Source organism: Schistocerca nitens, chromosome 7 (assembly GCF_023898315.1).
Source record: "Schistocerca nitens isolate TAMUIC-IGC-003100 chromosome 7, iqSchNite1.1, whole genome shotgun sequence".
Lineage (NCBI taxonomy): Eukaryota > Metazoa > Arthropoda > Insecta > Orthoptera > Acrididae > Schistocerca > Schistocerca nitens.
In genome coordinates this window covers 633,802,947-633,821,357 of record NC_064620.1, presented here as the reverse complement: position 1 = coordinate 633,821,357, position 18,411 = coordinate 633,802,947, and the positions used below count along the sequence as shown (strand labels likewise).

General features: G+C 46.8%; 1 protein-coding gene across 1 annotated transcript in view; it reads left to right on the top strand.

Moving 5' to 3' along the window:
• LOC126195803 (cadherin-related tumor suppressor-like) overlaps positions 1-18,411 on the top strand; it is a gene marked incomplete at its 5' end in the record, with an annotated part of 496,439 nt that overhangs the window by 252,707 nt on the left and 225,321 nt on the right. The window lies entirely within an intron of this gene.

Sequence of the window (18,411 nt, the reverse complement as noted above, 5' to 3'; positions counted from 1 at the left end):
CTACTCTTTTACGGTGTCTAATGACTACTGAGATCGCTGATAGGCAGAACCTGGCAGTAGGTGGCAGCACAATGCACCTGATATGAAAAACGTATGTTTTTTGGGGTGTCCGGATACGTTTGATCACGTAGTGTAGGTGTATAATTGTGTGGATCTGTCTTACGGCCTTCCTTAGAAACGGGATTGGCCTACGCCTTTTTCCACTCGTTAGGTACCTTTAATTGCTCAAGCGACCTACGATAAATTACTGCTAGAAGGGGAGCAAGTTCTTTCACATAATCTTTATACAATCTTATGGGTATCTCATCTGGTCCTGAAGCCTTTCCACTACTAAGCGATGGTAGCTGCTTTTCAGTTCGTCGATCGGTTAACTCAGTATCTGCCATTTCGACGTTCGCATGACGATTGAGAGGAGGGCCAGTGTTACCACCTCCCGCTGTGAAACAACTTCGGAAGACCGAATTCATTATTTCGGCCGACTGTCTGTTATCTTCGGTTTCGCTGCCGGTGTGGTCGCTGCGAGAGTGAAAAAATTATTTTGACCCACTTACTGATTTTACATACGACCAAAATCTCTTTGGGTTTTGACTCAGGTCGGTGACAACGTCTTACTTTCAAAATCATTGAACGCTTCGCTCATTGCTCTCCTTACGTTCATTTTCCCTACGTTCAGCTTTTGTTTGCCAGCTAGGTTTTTACTTCTCTTGAATCTGAGATGAAGTGCTCTTTGTTTACGTAGTTTCTAACATGGCTATGAAACCATTGTGGATCTTTCCCATCCCGTAAAACCTTACTGGGAACATGGTTATCTAGGGGATATTGAGCGATGCCTTTGAATTTTTTCTGTTTGTTGTCCACATCTTCGTCCTCATCGCCGAATATTTGATGCTGACTGCTGAGATATTCTAAAATGTGTATCCTGTCACCCTTGCTGAGCAAATATATATTGCTACGATTCTTAATATTCTTTGCAGAACGGCTGGCCGGTATTACCGAGCGGTTCTAGGCGCTGCAGTCTGGAACCGCGAGACGGCTACGGTCGCAGCTTCGAATCCTGCCTCGGGCATGGGTGTGTACGACGTCCTTAGCTTAGTTAGGTTTAGGTAGTTCTAAGTCTAGGGGACTGATGACCTCAGATGTTAAGTCCCATGGTTCTCAGAGCCATTTGAACCATATTGAAGCTTGCAGGCCCCGTCGTCATAGATGCTGATCACTGATACCTTCCTCTACGTTATCTGACTCGGTAAGTTCAGGCCTGTTTTTGCCAGGAGGTCTAGGCCGTTACCGTCACGAGTTGGTTCTCTATCTGCTCAAGGCAATTTTCAGACAAGACATCCAGAACAATCCCTGTCTCTGGCACCAGTTATGATGGTATAACACTCCGAATCTATACTTAGCAAGATGAAGTGACATCCAATTACAACGGCATGATCAAAAAAACTGACGTTCTTAACGGGACGAAATCGACCTGTGTAAAGTAATTTCGGAAGCACCCCAAAGTAGTGTTACTGTCACTGTTAACAATACTGTGTATCAGTTATCTAGCGGACAACCTCGGAAACCTAGAGAAGCTATTCGAAAACGACGGTGTTGCCCGTAGGAAGGAATCAACGCTAGAAGACCCTAGTCAAATGCAAGAAGACTCGCAGAGTTTCGTCATCTGTTGCGGGAACTCGCAGTTGACTAAGAGTGTAGCGTACTGTACGCATGTGGGCGAAGGATGCCGTGGAACCTCGCTAACCCGACCGCGGGTGGTCCGACTCCCCGACCAGGACTTGGCGGTGACTCGTCGTCTGCGATATGGATCAGCAGCCAGTTAAGCACTGAGAGGTGCGGCAGTTACACCACTTCTGGTATCAACTAACTTGCTTCTGACTCGTTCAATAAGTTAATTGTGCACGCATTTGTTTTATAAATTAGTAACAGTGTTCTTATCACGTATCAAAGAATGTAAAACTAAATTAGGGCATCAACTAAACATAACCATTAGACAGTGTCTTTAGCGAAGAAACTGAAAGTGCTTGAAAGCTAAGGTAAGGTCACTCTCTTCAGAAGACTGCAAACGAGATATGGGTTCGCATAACAACTGTTAAAAGACTATTATTTACTTTTGTTGTTATGGTCTTCAGTCCAGAGACTGGTTTGATGCAGCTCTCCATGCTACTCCATCCTGTGCAAGCTTCTTCATCTCCCAGTACTTATTGCAACCTACATCCTTCTGTATCTGCTTTGTGTATTCATCTCTTGGTCTCCCTCTACGATTTTTACCCTCCACGCTGCTCTCCAGTACTAAATTGGTGATCCCTTGATGCCTCAGAATATGCTCTACCAACCGATCCCTTCTTCTTGTCAAGTTGTGCCACAAATTTCTCGTCTCTCCAATTCTATTCAATACCTCCTCATCAGTTATGTGATCTACCCATCTAATCTTCAGCATTCTTCTGTAGCACCACATTTCGAAAGCTTCTATTCTCTTCTTGTCCAAACTATTTATCGTCCATGTTTCACTTCCATACATGGCTACACTCCATACAAATACTTTCAGAAACGCCTTTCTGACACTTAACTCTATACTCAATGTTAAAAAATTTCTCTTCTTCAGAAACACTTTCCTTACCATTGCCAGTCTACATTTTATATCCTCTCTACTTTGACCATCATCAGTTATTTTCCTCATCAAATAGCAAAATTCATTTACTACTTTAAGCGTCTCATTTCCTAATCTAATTCCCTACGCATCGCCCGATTTAATTCCACTACATTCCATTATCCTCGTTTAGCTTTTGTTGATGTTCATCTTATATCCTCCTCTCAAGACACTGTCCATTCCGTTCAGCTGCTTTTCCAGGTCCTTTGCTGTCTCTGACAGAATTACAATGTCATCGGCAAACCTCAAAGTTTTTATTTCTTCTCCGAATTTTTCTTTTGTTTCCTTTACTGCTTGCTCAATATACAGATTGAATAACATTGGGGAGAGGCTACAACCCGGTCTCACTCCCTTCCCAACCACTGCTTCCCTTTCATGCCCCTCGACTCTAATAACTGCCATCTGGTTTCTGTACAAATTGTAAATAGCCTTTCGCTCCCTATATTTTACCCCTGCCACCTTCAGAATTTGAAAGAGAGTATTCCAGTCAACATTGTCAAAAGCTTTCTCTAAGTCTACAAATGCTAGAAACGTAGGTTTGCCTTTCCTTAATCTATATTCTAAAATAAATCGTAGGGTCAGTATTGCCTCACGTGTTCCAACATTTCTACGGAATCCAAACTCATCTTCCCCGAGGTCGGCTTCTATCAGTTTTTCCATTCGTCTGTAAAGAATTCGCGTTAGTATTTTGCAGCTGTGACTTATTAAACTGATGGTTCGGTAATTTTCACATCTGTCAACACCAGCTTTCTTTGGGATTGGAATTATTATATTCTTCTTGAAGTCTGAGGGTATTTCGCCTGTCTCATACATCTTGCTCACCAGATGGTAGAGTTTTGTCATGACTAGCTCTCCCAAGGCTGTCAGTAGTTCTAATGGAATGTTGTCTACTCCCGAGGCCTTGTTTCGACTTAGGTCTTTCAGTGCTCTGTCAAACTCTTCACGCAGTTTCATATCTCCTATTTCATCTTCATCTACATTCTCAACCATTTCTATAATATTGGCCTCAAGAACATCTACAGAACACTCTATATACCCCTTCCACCTTTCTGCTTTTCCTTTTTTGCTTAGAACTGGGCTTCCATCTGAGCTCTTGATATTCATGCAAGTGGTTCTCTTTTCTCCAGAGGTCTCTTTAATTTTCCTGTAGGCAGTATCTTTCTTACTCCTAGAGATATGCGCCTCTACATCGTTACATTTGTCCTCTAGCCATGCCTGCTTAGCCATTTTGCACTTCCTGTCGATCTCATTTTTGAGACGTTTGTATTCCTTTTTGCCTGCATCATTTACTGCATTTTTATATTGTCTCCTTTCATCAGTTATATTCAACATCTGTTATCCAAGGGTTTCTATTAGCCCTCGTCTTTTTACTTACTTGATCCACTGCTACCTTCACTACTTCATCCCTCAGAGCTACCCATTCTTCTTCTACTGTATTTCTTTCCCCCATTATTGTCAATCGTTCCCTAATGCTCTCCCTGAAGCTCTCTACAACCTCTGGTTCTTTCAGTTTATGCAGGTCCCATCTCCTCAGATTCTAGCCTTTTTGGATTTTCTTCAGTTTTAATCTACAGTTCATAACTAATAGATTGTGGTCAGAGTCCACATCTGCCCCTGGAAATGTCTTACAATTTAAAACCTGGTTCCTGTATCTGTCTTACCATTATATAATGTATCTGTTACCTTCCAGTATCTCCAGGCTTCTTCCATGTAAACAACCTTCTTTTATGATTCTTGAACCAAGTGTTAGCTGTGATTAAGTTATGCTCTGTGCAAAATCCTACCAGGCGGCTTCCTCTTTCATTCCTTACCCCCATTCCATATTCACCTACTACGTTTCTTTCTGTTCCTTTTCCTACTATCGAGTTACAGTCATCCATGACTATTAAATTTTCGTCTCCCTTCACTATCGGAATAATTTCTTTTATCTCATCATACATTCCATCAATTTCTTCATCATCTGCAGAGCTAGTTGGCATATAAACTTGTACTACTGTAGTAGGCATGGGCTTTGTGTCTATCTTGGCCACAATAATGCGTTCACTATGGTGTTTGTAGTAGCTTACCCGCATTCCTATTTTTTTTATTCATTATTAAACCTACACGTGCATTGCCCCTTTTTGATTTTGTATTTATAACCCTGTATTCACTTGACCAGAAGTCTTGTACCTCCTGCCTCCGAACTTCATTAATTCCCACTATATCTAACTTTAACCTATCCATTTCCCTTTTTAAATTTTCTAACGTACTTTCCCGATTAAGGGATCTGACATTCACGGTCCGACCCGTAGAACGCTAGCTTTCTTTCTCCTGATAACGACGTCCTTCTGTGTAGTCCCCGCCCGGAGATCCGAACGGGGGGCTATTTTACCTCCGAAATATTTTACCCAAGAGGACGCCATCACCATTTAACCATACAGTAAAGCTGCATGCCCTCGGGAAAAGCTACAGCTGTAGTTTCCCCTTGCTTTCAGCCGTTCGCAGTACCAGCACAGCAAAGCCTTTTTGGTTAGTGTTACAAGGCCAGATCAGTCAATCATCCAGACTGTTGTCCCTGCAACTACTGAAAAGGCTGCTACCCCTCTTCAGGAACCACACGTTTGTCTTGCCTCTTGACAGATACCCCTCCATTGTGGTTGCACCTACGGTACGGCTATCTGTATCGCTGAGGCACGCAAGCCTCCCCACAAATGGGAAAGTCCATGGTTCATGGGGGAGGGGGGAAGGCATTATTTATTATTTATTTATTTCCTATTTTCTTTCAGTCTGTTATCTACATAAAAGAACAAAACGAATGTTGCACATGAGCTGCCACGAATCAAGCACATAATACAATGAAGCCCCAAAGAAACTCGTATAGGGATGGATGTTCGAATACAGAGATATGTAAACAGGCAGAATACGGCGCTTCGGTCGGCAACGCCTATGTAAGACAACAGGTGTCTGGCGCAATTGTTAGATCGGTTACCTCTGCTACATTGGCAGGTTATTAAGATTTAAGTGGGTTTGAACGTGGTCTTGTAGTTGGCGCACGATCGATGGGACACAGCATCTCCGAGGTGGCATTGAAGTTGGGATTTTTCTGTCAGACCATTTCACGAGTGTACCGTGAAAGTCAAGAATCGGGTAAAACATCAGATCTCCAATGCGGCCGGAAAAAGATTAACTACGACTGCAGAGAATCATTAAATGTGATAGAATTTTTTAGAGGAAAATGAAAAATCAATTGCCCCCTTTTTGAATATGCCCACTGTTTTGGCCGGCCAGTGTGGCCGAGAGGTTCTAGGCGCTTCAGTCTGGAACCGCGTGACCGCTACATTCGCAGGTTCGAATCCTGCCTCGGGCAAGGATGTATGTGATGTCCTTAGGTTAGTTAGGTTTAAGTAGTTCTAAGTTCTAGGCGACTGATGACCACAGATGTTAAGTCCCATAGTGCTCAGAGCCATTTGAACCAAGTTAGGTAAGGTCGAGAGCATGTTATGTTTTCCGTCTGATCACCTAAGAAACGTATTGCCTGAGTTTTACCATTATTTCTTTCTGTTTAAAAGTTAAATGACATTCAGAGCTATGTTGTTCTTTGCTCGTCTGCTGCAACTGTTCACATACTAGTTGGACCACTTGCCTGGTCACTGCTGTCCACGTTAAATGCGCCGGTAAAGTTGTTGCGCCGGCAATGGTGGCCGAGCGGTTCTAGGCGCTACAGTCTGGAACCGGGCGACCGCTACGGTCGCAGGTTCGAATCCTGCCTCGGGTGTGGATGTGTGCGACGTCCTTAGGTTAGTTAGGTATAAGTAGTTCTAAGTTCTATGGGACTGATGACCTCAACAGTTAAGTCCCATAGTGCTCAGAGCCATTTGAACCATTTTCGAAAGCTGTTGCCCCGTATTATTGTTGTGTTGATATGTGCGTAACGCACAGCATAAAATGTATCCTCATTATCGTACTTGGATGTACTCGAGACAGCTTGGCTTCTGCTCCGCGTGAAAAAAAATCCGTTGAGGTTTCAACAAACGCGGACGAATGCGTAGCGTAATGTTTACACGAAGTTTATTCTTATGATGAACGGAGTGCTCTGTTCATCATAAGATTAAACCTGATGTAAACAAAAACGAATGCGATGATTGGTCAGAAGCTGCAGCACACGTACGCAGGTGTTGTTACGCTCTTGGAAGTAGGCCCTAGTTACGTATTAGATATCTTATTACTAAGTTACGTTAAATGAAAATTTAAGATATTCAAATGTATTAGCAGCTATCAACGTTTTTCTTAATCACGCATTAGCTATGTAGTTTTTATTTCAAAAATCGCCTGCAGCCACAGCCTCGGCAGCGTCGTGCTCTGATTGTCGCACTGTTAATGCGCAGTGTGAAAATGGCTGAGGCTGCTCTCTGTTCCGCAGTGAAACAAAGTGCCGAGAAATAGGTTGTTGTTAATGTTTTTCATAAATCGTCAGAGATAGTCGGCTCTGATGTTTCACGAGGGACTACATTACAGTAGATACAGTTGAGACATAAATGCCGGCCGCGGTGGTCTCGCGGTTCTAGGCGCGCAGTCCGGATCCGTGCGACTGCTACGGTCGCAGGTTCGAATCCTGCCTCTGGCATGGATGTGTGTGATGTCCTTAGGTTAGTTAGGTTTAAGTAGTTCTAAGTTCTAGGGGACTTATGACCACAGCAGTTGAGTCCCATAGTGCTCAGAGCCATTTGAACCATTTTTGAGACATAAATTCACACTGACGTATAGCAGAAAAGGGTGCCGCATTTAGACTGATAAGCGTACTACAGTTCGTGGATCGCTAGTTCAAATCTCATCTGAGTCATTGTTTTTCCTCTTTCAATTTGAAATACCTGGAAATGAAGTCCCATGCTTCTTGAGAGAGTGTAGGGGAACGATGCTGGCGACCCGCACCGCCTCACTAGGCAAGGTCCTAATGGAGGTGGTTTGCCGTTGCCTTCCTCCGACCATAATGGGGAAGAATGATGATGATGAAGGCGACACAACAACACCCAGTCATCTCGAGGCAGGTCATCCCTGACCCCGCCGGGAACCGTACCCGGGACCTCGTGCTCGGGAAGCGAGAACGCTACCGCGAGACCACGAGCTTTCAAATACCTACATCTCGTAGTTGTAAAATTCATCATCATTTTTTAGAATAATGCGCTTCTTCTTGCTGCTAGTTACATATTGCGCGCGAAATTCGTGTTTTCATTTCAAATATAAATTCTTAATTATCGATATTTTATGAAACACTGTTAATAAAAGCTGGTTAAATTAAGGATACATAACAATTACATTTGAAGGCAGAAATGAAGAACCAAATACTCTTTTATTTGGACAATGCCCTTAGCTTCGTAGCACAGATGTAGATGATGTCGTAGAAACATCGAAAACAATCATTTTCACAGCATCGTGCACACCATACAAATGCTACATTTTTACATTTTCCGCTGTACCATTACGATACGAACTGAGCAGAACTGTTCTGGAGCCGAGTTACGGGGTTCGGGCCGAGAAGTATGTTGAGCTGCGAGACGTACTGGGACTAACGAACGCAGGTTTCTCATGTCACTGCCGAACGCTGGCGGGTTATGGCCGGCATGTCATAAAAGGTGAGGAGAAAATGCGGCGCCCGGTTGGCTTCGTGGAATCTGTTGTTGATCGACTCGTTATCTATGTAGCAGATGACACTTCCAGAACTGAAATGTGTTTCTCGGATTCGGATAAGGGAGGAGCTAAGAGATGACCTGACGACTGTAATTAATGTGACTTTAGTATTCAACAGTACGAAGTAATCCTTGCAGCATGCTTTTGCATCACACAAGCTCGCTCAGGAAAGTTACCCTGTGCTTAATTTTAGGTATTTTCATCATTCTTTTTTGTAATTAGAATACTACGACAGATGAGAAAGAGAGCATTTTATGGTTTCCGTCTGGTCACCTACGAAGGGCGTGCTAGTGCTGGAGTTTGTCCGAATATTATTTCATTCTCTTTAAAAATTAGATGACATTCGAAGCTATATTGTTTATTTGCTCATCTCTTTTTACGTCTGAACTGCAACTAGTCGCATTACGGGTTAGTTGGACCGCTGGCTGGGCAGTGCTGTCCCAAGTTTAAAGCGCCGGTAAAGGTATTGCCCGACGTTATCTCTCGGTCTGTGTGCATGTAACACAGCATAAAACCTATCCTTATGAGCGTACTTGACTGTACTGGACACAGCTTGGCTTCCGATTCACGTGAAACGAAATACAATGAGATTCAAGCAGACGGGGAAGAATACGTGGTGTAATGTTTACATCAGGTTTATTCTTATGATGAACAGAGTGCGACAGTTGATTTGTCGCGGTGATCGGCGATGGGATGGGGCCCTGTCCGTGCGCCCTCTGTTTTGAATCTTCAGAGAGCAACTCTGCTGGGTTTGGAGGCGAACAGTGATTGCAACACTCATTCTAGGGTGCAGCAGTACTCCGTGGACGAGTGCGTACTCTTGTCGAACGGTATAAGTTATGCGTGCCTTTGGAAGTCAGATCTGGAAGCTGGAGAGATTAAGTAACAGTCTCTGACCGTTCTTTGCACCAACCTGTCGTCTTCTAAAGTTGTGTCCCCAGCGCAGAAGACAGCTCGTGGGTCGCAGGATCTTCTTCGGCGGAGGCTGTTACGCTGTCAATTCGAACCTGTGACTGTACTTTTTGCGGGATGCGAATTGCCCATGGTAGCTTCTGTATCTACAGAGGGCAAGTTCATAGCACTGACAATGATGGTAGGCGACACTTTTCATTAATGTGTCCTGTTTGGTTATTGTTCAAATATTCACACATTTACACTGTATTTCACAACACTCAACGTAGCTTTCTTTATAGTATGGTAACTTTTGCATCCGACTTCTGACATATGATACACATGTCCGGCTCACTTGTACGCACTAGACGGAGTGAGTATTACGTATTCAAAACTAAGTTACGCCCTGTATAGAGTACAACATGTCCGGCTCTGAAGAACATCCGAAACAGAGTGACTGTTACGTATTCAAATCTAAGTAAGTCACGACACTGATACACGCGGCGCGCGGGGTAGCCGTGCGGTCCGTGGCCGCCTTGCCGCAGTTGGCGCCCTTCTCCCCCGTCGGAGGTCCCAGTCCTTCCTTGGGCATGTGTGTGTGTGTGTGTGTGTGTGTGCTGTCCTTAGCGTAAGTTAGTCTAAGTTACGTTAAGTAGTGCGTAAGCCTAGGGACCGATGACCTCAGAGCTTTGCTTCCGTAGAACTTCCCACAAATTTCCAACCGAGACACGTGTCTGACCCTCCAGAACGCCCGAAACAGACTGACTGGCGCAACCGAAGGACTTCGTCTGCCAGGCGCGCCAAAGCGACTCGAAGAAGGTACCCGAAACACTTCGGTTGAAATATCGTTACCCTTATATTTCTTAAAACTAGTGAAATTAAATAAACAAAAACGACACACTCGTAGGGTAACCACAAGAGACTGTCGTACTAAAAACTGGGCTAAATACAACGAAAAGTATATAAATAATTAATAAGAGAAGTTGGTCTTTTTGGCGCCTAGCACCCGAATGTGCCGACCAATCAGAAGTAATTTGAGTACAACTTGCGGACTCTCCCACGGTACTGGTACGAGGGCAGTTCAATAAGTAATGCAAGACTTTTTTTCTGAAACAGGGGTTGTTTTATTCAGCATTGAAATACACCAGGTTATTCCCCAATCTTTTAGCTACACAACACTATTTTTCAACGTAATCTCCATTCAATGCTACGGCCTTACGCCACCTTGAAATGAGGGCCTGTATGCCTGCACGGTACCATTCCACTGGTCGATGTCGGAGCCAACGTCGTATTGCATCAATAACTTCTTCATCGTCGGCGTAGTGCCTCCCACGGATTGCGTCCTTCATTGGGCCAAACATATGGAAATCCGACGGTGCGAGATCGGAGCTGTAGGGTGCATGAGGAAGAACAGTCCACTGAAGTTTTGTGAGCTCCTCTCGGGTGTGAAGACTTGTGTGAGGTCTTGCGTTGTCATGAAGAAGGAGAAGTTCGTTCAGATTTTTGTGCCTACGAACACGCTGAAGTCGTTTCTTCAATTTCTGAAGAGTAGCACAATACACTTCAGAGTTGATCGTTTGACCATGGGGAAGGACATCGAACAGAATAACCCCTTCAGCGTCCCAGAAGACTGTAACCATGACTTTACCGGCTGAGGGTATGGCTTTAAACTTTTTCTTGGTAGGGGAGTGGGTGTGGCGCCACTCCATTGATTGCCGTTTTGTTTCAGGTTCGAAGTGATGAACCCATGTTTCATCGCCTGTAACAATCTTTGACAAGAAATTGTCACCCTCAGCCACATGACGAGCAAGCAATTCCGCACAGATGGTTCTCCTTTGCTCTTTATGGTGTTCGGTTAGACAACGAGGGACCCAGCGGGAACAAACCTTTGAATATCCCAACTGGTGAACAATTGTGACAGCACTACCAACAGAGATGTCAAGTTGAGCACTGAGTTGTTTGATGGTGATCCGTCGATCATCTCGAACGAGTGTGTTCGCACGCTCCGCCATTGCAGGAGTCACAGCTGTGCACGGCCGGCCCGCACGCGGGAGATCAGACAGTCTTGCTGGACCTTGCGGCGATGATGACACACGCTTTGCCCAACGACTCACCGTGCTTTTGTCCACTGCCAGATCACCGTAGACATTCTGCAAGCGCCTATGAATATCTGAGATGCCCTGGTTTTCCGCCAAAAGAAACTCGATCACTGCCCGTTGTTTGCAACGCACATCCGTTACAGACGTCATTTTAACAGCTCTGTACAGCGCTGCCACCTGTCGGAAGTCAATGAAACTATACGAGACGAAGCAGGAATGTTTGAAAATATTCCACAAGAAATTTCCGGTTTTTTCAACCAAAATTGGCCGAGAAAAAAAATGTGTTGCCCTCGTACATGCTGTACCATCTGTCGCTTGTACCTCACTCCATACCATATGCTACTTCACGTGTATCAAGCTGCATCGAGGCGAGCTTCTAGCAAAATAAAATACTGGCGGCCACTGCCAGGAATATCACAACGGATTCGGCCAATTGAGCTGGAATTCATTCTGGAAAATTTGTGGTAAGCACTATGGGACCGTACTGCTTAGGTCATCGGTCCCTAGGCTTACACACTAATTAATCGAACTTAACCTAACTTACACTAAGGACAACACACACACACCCGTGTCCGAGGGAGGACTCGAACCTCCGACGGGTGAAGCCGCGCGATCCGTGACAAGACGCCTGAGACTACGCGGCTACCCCGCGCGGCCAATGCATTGTGGGCGCGTGGCAAAATGCGTGGAGGTATCGCCGTACTTTGCTGCACACGTGCGGCCCTGCTTTGAGCAGTGCTCTGTGGAACATTTCCATAGCTGTAGGGCATGTTCTGGACTTAGAGGTGCACGTAAAGAGCTACGCACTGTGCGGAGCATCATCCGGGGACGCATTTCCGGGCACGTCTAGCACCTGCTGTGTCGACAGGGACCACTGGGAACCGTCTGCTTGCAGCAGGATTAGTATCACGCGTGCCACTGACACCACGGAACCGCCGAGCCTGGCTACTTCGGAGTCGCGAAAGAGTCGAATGGAGAGTGGAATCGCGCTCTGTCGTCATCAGCAATTAGAGCAGATTCTGCCTGTACGCGAGTGATGGACGTACAAGTGTACGGTGAGCTGCCTACTGCAGAAAACATTCTACCGTCACACACAGGTCCCATTACAGGATTCATACTGTGGAGCGACATCAGTTACAACTCGCAGTCGCATTTCGTGCTTCTGCAGGGTAAAGTAAGTATAGTGCGTTTAAAATAAGTTGCTTCTTTTGAAAGTTCAGAACGAAGCGACTGGAGGAAACCGTAGTTGCCTGCGCGTGTTGAATCCGTCAGCAGGCGACCTCAAAGCCCTCTGCTCGGCGCGTAACCGTCAACCACGCAAGCTGCCCGATCTGCACTCCTTCTTAAACGGTTTTAAAGAAACTGTCTGAGTTTCGCACATATTATAGGTACATTCGCCAGCTTCACGGTGAATTACCCACCATTTCTTTCATGGTCGTAGTTATTGCGATATTTCGTAATAGCTAAACCGTTGCGAATAATTCTCGAAGTCTGCAGTGAAAAATAGGGGTCGCTATGGATGTGCGTTTGGTGTATGTTAGGTCATACGTTGCTACATATGAAATTTAGATAACATATTAAATTGTTCCTCAGATCCCTAAGGAAATCGCTATCTACACGCATCAAAAAAAGTTTTGCACCACCTCAGTTCCTAGAGTTCTGGAACCTGTACAGAAAATTGGAATAGAGATCAACATAAACATCATTTCCGCCCTTTTTCCTCCTCATGAAAACCACACATTGCATGCTGTACCACCGTACAGCGAGACCTTCAACAGGTGGTGCTCCAGACTTCTGTACACACCGGTACCTCTAATACCCAGTAGCCCGTCCTCTTGCACTGACGCGTGCCTGTATTCGTCGTGGCTTACTATCCACAAGTTCATCAAGCCACTGTTGGTTCAGATTGTCCCACTCCTCAACTAGATTCGGCGTAGATAGCTCAGAGTGGTTGGAGGGTCACGTCATCCATAAACAGCCCTTTTCAGTCTATCCCAGGCATGTTTGATAGGGTTCATGTCTGGAGAACATGCTGGCCACTCTAGTCGATCGATATCGTTATCCTGAAGAAATCATTCACAAGATGTGTGCGATGGGGGCGCGAATTGTCGTCCATGAAGACGAATGCCTCACCAATATGCTGCCGATATGGTTGCACTGTTGGTCGGAGGATAGCATTCACTTATCATATAGCCGTTACGGCGCCTTCCATGACCACCATCGGCGTACGTCGGCCCCACATAATGCCACCCCAAAACAGAAGGGAACCTCCACCTTGCTGCACTCGTTGGACAGTGAGTCTAAGGCGTTCAGCCTGACTGGGTTGCCCCCAAACACGTCTCCAACGTTTGCCTGGTTGAAGGCAAATGCGACACTCATGGGTGAAGAGAACGTGATGCCAATCCCGAACGTTCCATTCGGCATGTTGTTGGGCCCATCTGTACCGCGCTGCATGGTGTCGTGGTTGCAAACATAGACCTCGCCGTGGACTTTGAGGCTGAAGTTGCGCATCGTGCAGCCTATTGCGCACAGTTTGAGTCGTAACACGACGACCTGTGGCTGCACGAAAAGGATTATTCAACATGGTGGCGTTGCTGTCGGGGTTCCTTCGAGCCATAATCCGTAGGTAGCGGTCCTCCACTGCATTAACAGCCCTTGGGCGGACTGAGCGAGACATGTCATCGACAGTTCCTGTCTCTCTGTATCTCCTCCATGTCCGAACAACATCGCTTTGGTTCACTCTGAGACGCCTGGACACTTCCCTTGTTGAGAGCCCTTCCTGGCACAAAGTAACAATGCGGACGCGATCGAACCGCGGTATTGACCGTCTAGGCACGGTTGAACAACAGGCAACACGAGCCGTGTACGTTTTTCCTGGTGGAATGACTGGAACTGATCGGCTGTCGGACCCCCTCCGTCTAATAGGCGCTGCTCATGCACGGTTGTTTACATCTTTGTGCAGGTTTAGTGACGTCGCGGTTCTGGGCGCTAAAGTCTGCAACATCGTGACCGCTACGGTCGCAGGTTCGAATCCTGCCTCGGGCATGAATGTGTGTGATGTCCTTAGGTTAGTTACGTTTAATTAGTTCTAAGTTCTAGGCAACTGATGACCTCAGAAGTTAAGTCGCATAGTGCTCAGAGCCATCTTTTTTCTGCTTTCTGTACAAGTTGTAAATAGCCTTTCGCTGCCTGTATTTCACCCCTGCTAGCTTCAGAATGTCAGAGAGAATGTTCCAGTCAACATTGTCCAGAGGTTTCTTTAAGTCAACAAATGCTATAAACGTCGGCTAATCTTTTCTTCTGAGATAAGTTGTAGTGTCAGTGTCGCCTCGCGTGTGCTCACATATCTCCGGAATCCAAACTGATCTACCCCGAGGACGACTTCTACCATCACCGTGCACCGTGCCCTCAGAACTGCCGTCGAGTCGACCTCGAGAGCGCCTCTGCGAGCGCGGCCGGTGTTAACGTGCCCACGGAGGCGCGACGCACTCATGTGGACGCGGCCCGGCGACAAACAAAACGACGCCGCGGCGCAGGCGGCCGTAATTGCGCGACCCGTCCCAGCCGGCGGTACGACAACACTACCCGCGAGCTTTTCTCACGGCCGGCTCCAATTTCGGATTCGTTCCGTCGAATTAAAGTTGTCGTAATGGAACTCTTTTCGTACATTATAAACGACCGGGGGAAAGCGGTGAGGCAGAAGAGGCGTCGGTGGAAAACGCCGTCGCGCCCTCAAAAACGACGCCAGCGACAGTTGGCCTGTGTTTGCTGCGCCTGCGCCACACGCTGATGGACTTTGTCGTCACCACCGACAACAGCTGACAGGTGATCCGAGAGAGAGAGAGAGAGGGCGTGAGAGAGAGGGGGGGGGGAGGGAGAGAGAGAGCGTAGGGTGCAGGCGCGCTGCGGCGCCGCTGGTGCTCGGGCGGGCCGCTGCCTCCGGCACCTCTGCTGCACCTGCCAGCCACCTCCACACGTGGCGTGCAAAACGCCCACTTGACATACTCATTCCTGCCGACGGTTCAGAAAATATCCCACTTAGTTCGTACGCTACGCATGCCGCGATCTGATCATACTGGTTGCTGTTTTACACACTGCTGAAAAAAAAAAAAAAAAAGAATGCAATACCCTCGAGGACAAGTTATTTTACTGTCAGGTCAGATGACAGCTGGTTCGTCACTGTACGAGTACACAACAACAAGTACAGACTGTGCTGGCGTAAGTGTCGCCGGCACACCAGGCGGCCAAGAGGTTGCGAGAAGATCGATAGAGGCCGAGGACAGACTCCCAAGAAACGTGGCGCCAACGCCCTCTCGGCCTCCAGTATTTAGATCGCCGTCGCCGACCGGGGGCCTAGTTTCTCACACGCCCAGTCAATCTGCCATCCAGTGAGTCAACTAGTCGAGTCATTATTAGTCGCAGGCCAGTGGGAGTCGCAGTCGCAGTTAGATCAGCCTCTAGCTCACGGTCAGTCACTATCTAGCGACCGGGGCAGTGTACATAACGAGACTTCTACTTCACCAGCAGCGAGGCTAAGGTGGACTGTTACAGAAGAGCTTGTACCAGCACACCTGGACTATCTGAAGTTAAGTAACTTCTTCTTCTTATGAATAAAGAACCCTGTTAATAGATGCTTGCAGTTTGTGTTATAGAAAGAGGATACCGCCCACCAAACAGCATCCTCTCCTTGCTTCCCACGGTACAGCTCTATAGGAACAACGAAACGACACAAAACAGACCAAATGAAACCCAGATCCCATTCTAAAACGTGCCCAAACAGATGCATTAATACACAGTGTAGCCTACCCACCCCCTCCCCCCCTCTAGCAACCCAGGCGTGTGTTTTCGCACGTAAGCCATCCTAAAGGTGCCCAATGGCATCCTGTGACAGACTGTCCCACCATTTTGAGCTTTTTGTTTCAATTCGGGGATGGTTCGTACAGGCCCTGCGGAACGTGTAAGTTCCCGCTTCATCAGGTCCAATACGCGTTCAGTTGGCGATGTGTGTGCTGGCTAGCCAGGTCAGTTCTTTCAAACCACGAAGAGCGCTTTGCATCCCAACAACCGTAATCGGAGGTGTATTGTGCTGCGGTTCCTATCGAAGAAATAACGGAAATACGGGGACAACAGTCTGCGGAATGCAGGGGGTACTAGTTATTTTAGTCTGCAGGAGAGCTTCTGTGAAGTTCGGAAGGTAGCAGACGAGGTAGTGGTGGAATTGAAGACCGCAGGTGACATGACGCCGATGCCCACGTAACGCCAATGGCGAGGCGGCTTTTCCTACGTGGGTAAACAGTACCATGTGCTGTCGCGCATTAGAGGCACCTACGACCATTAGCTCCCGTTATAAAGTGATATTTTCTGTCGTTGAAGTGTTGACCAGTCGTCAGGTATTCGTTTTGGCGCTGCATTAATACTAACGGTGCAGCATGTCTGAAGACGAGATTCGCAATATAAGTGGCCGTCCAAGAACTCGTTCACCGTCTGTGAAGATAAGATTCCGTTGCAAAATATTCCTCCGAATTCGACAATAGTAATGAACAATGCGCATTACCACTCGGCTGTGTGACGGAAAAACTCCAACAATGCAGCGGAGGGAAGCGATTATTGTTCGATTGGATAAAGTTGAACCTAGCTTGTGTAAGGCGAAGTTAATGGAACTTGTAGTACTGTACAAGCGGTTCTACGCGCTTCAGTCCGAAACCGCGCTGCTGCTACAGTCGCAGGTTCGAATCCTGCCTCGGGCATGGATGTGTGTGATGTCCTTACGTTAGTTAGGTTTAAGTAGTTCTACGTTTAGGGGACTGATGACCTCAGATGTTAAGTCCCATAGTGCTCAGAGACATTTGAACCATTTGAATCCACGCTATCAAATGGCTCTGAGCATTATGGGACTTAATATCTGAGGTCATCAGTCCCCTAGAACTTAGAACTACTTAAAGCTAACTAACCTAGGGACATCACACACATCCATGCCCGAGGCAGGATTCGAACCTGCGACCGTAACTGTCGCGCGGTTCCAGACTGAAGCGCCTAGAACCGCTTGGCCACTGCGGCCGGCACCGCTTCTTGGAGCGTTCTTGAGCACACTTCGACCAGAAGCGTGATAGAAATAAGTTTTCGAATTTTGAAAAGTTCTCTTCCGAGAACTTCTCGAATTGTCTATGTTTTATAAGCGTCTCTTCGTGCTTTATATGTGCCGAGGTTGGCACTGCAACCTCAGCGGTTGTCGTGACAACAATGCGCTCTTCAGTGCTCCGACTGTACCTGCCAGTTAGATTGCGATTTGAAATCTCACAACGTGCAGTATTAATGGGACTGTATGTAGGATTTCATTAGGTTCTCTGACGCTGGTCTCGTTAGTCCTGCGGCCTGCCATAACCGCACGCTGCCGTGTTCCACGGACGTCCTGTGGCACTCGCGCATTAGGCTGGCCGCAAGATGAGACGCAGGTCCGCGAGGTGACGCAGGGCGACTCACGGCGAGTTTTTGCTAACCACACAGCTGAATGGTCCTGCCCCCGCACGTTAGAGCGTGACGCAGTTCCTGCGCTTGGTGACCCTGCGGACCGCACTCTCCTGTACGCAGTTTACTGCGAGGCTCACGGTGATTCTGGCTGTTGGTAGTTCGAAATGGAGGAAAAGTTAATTGAAGCCGTACGTGGTGATGGCAATATTATGTTGCATACAGAAGTATAGGCAACTAGCGGACCCGGCTATACTCCCGCAGTTGCTAAGTATGGATGGGAAATGTGTGTACATCCTACACTATCGTCAGTGGTTTCGACTGCGCGTTATGAGTCAACCACTGTGTCAATCAGGACAGTGCCTTTTATATCATACAAAGACCTCACGCTGCCACGAGGAATTGGGCGTGAGCCCCCCTGCGTCAACTCACAGGCCTGCGTCTCATCTTGCGGCCCGGCCCGCCTTAAGGTCATCTTTCTCGCGATTTACTACAGTGTTCAAACGTTGCAGTGTCGCGGTAACTTCGGTTTCTGTTTTGTTGTCTAGATTATTGAACAAACCGCCCACCTTACTATAAACTTTTTTACTTCGCCTTCAAGTGTTTGTTGAGCTTCTTTTAGTCTCTTTACTTTTGAGTCCTTTT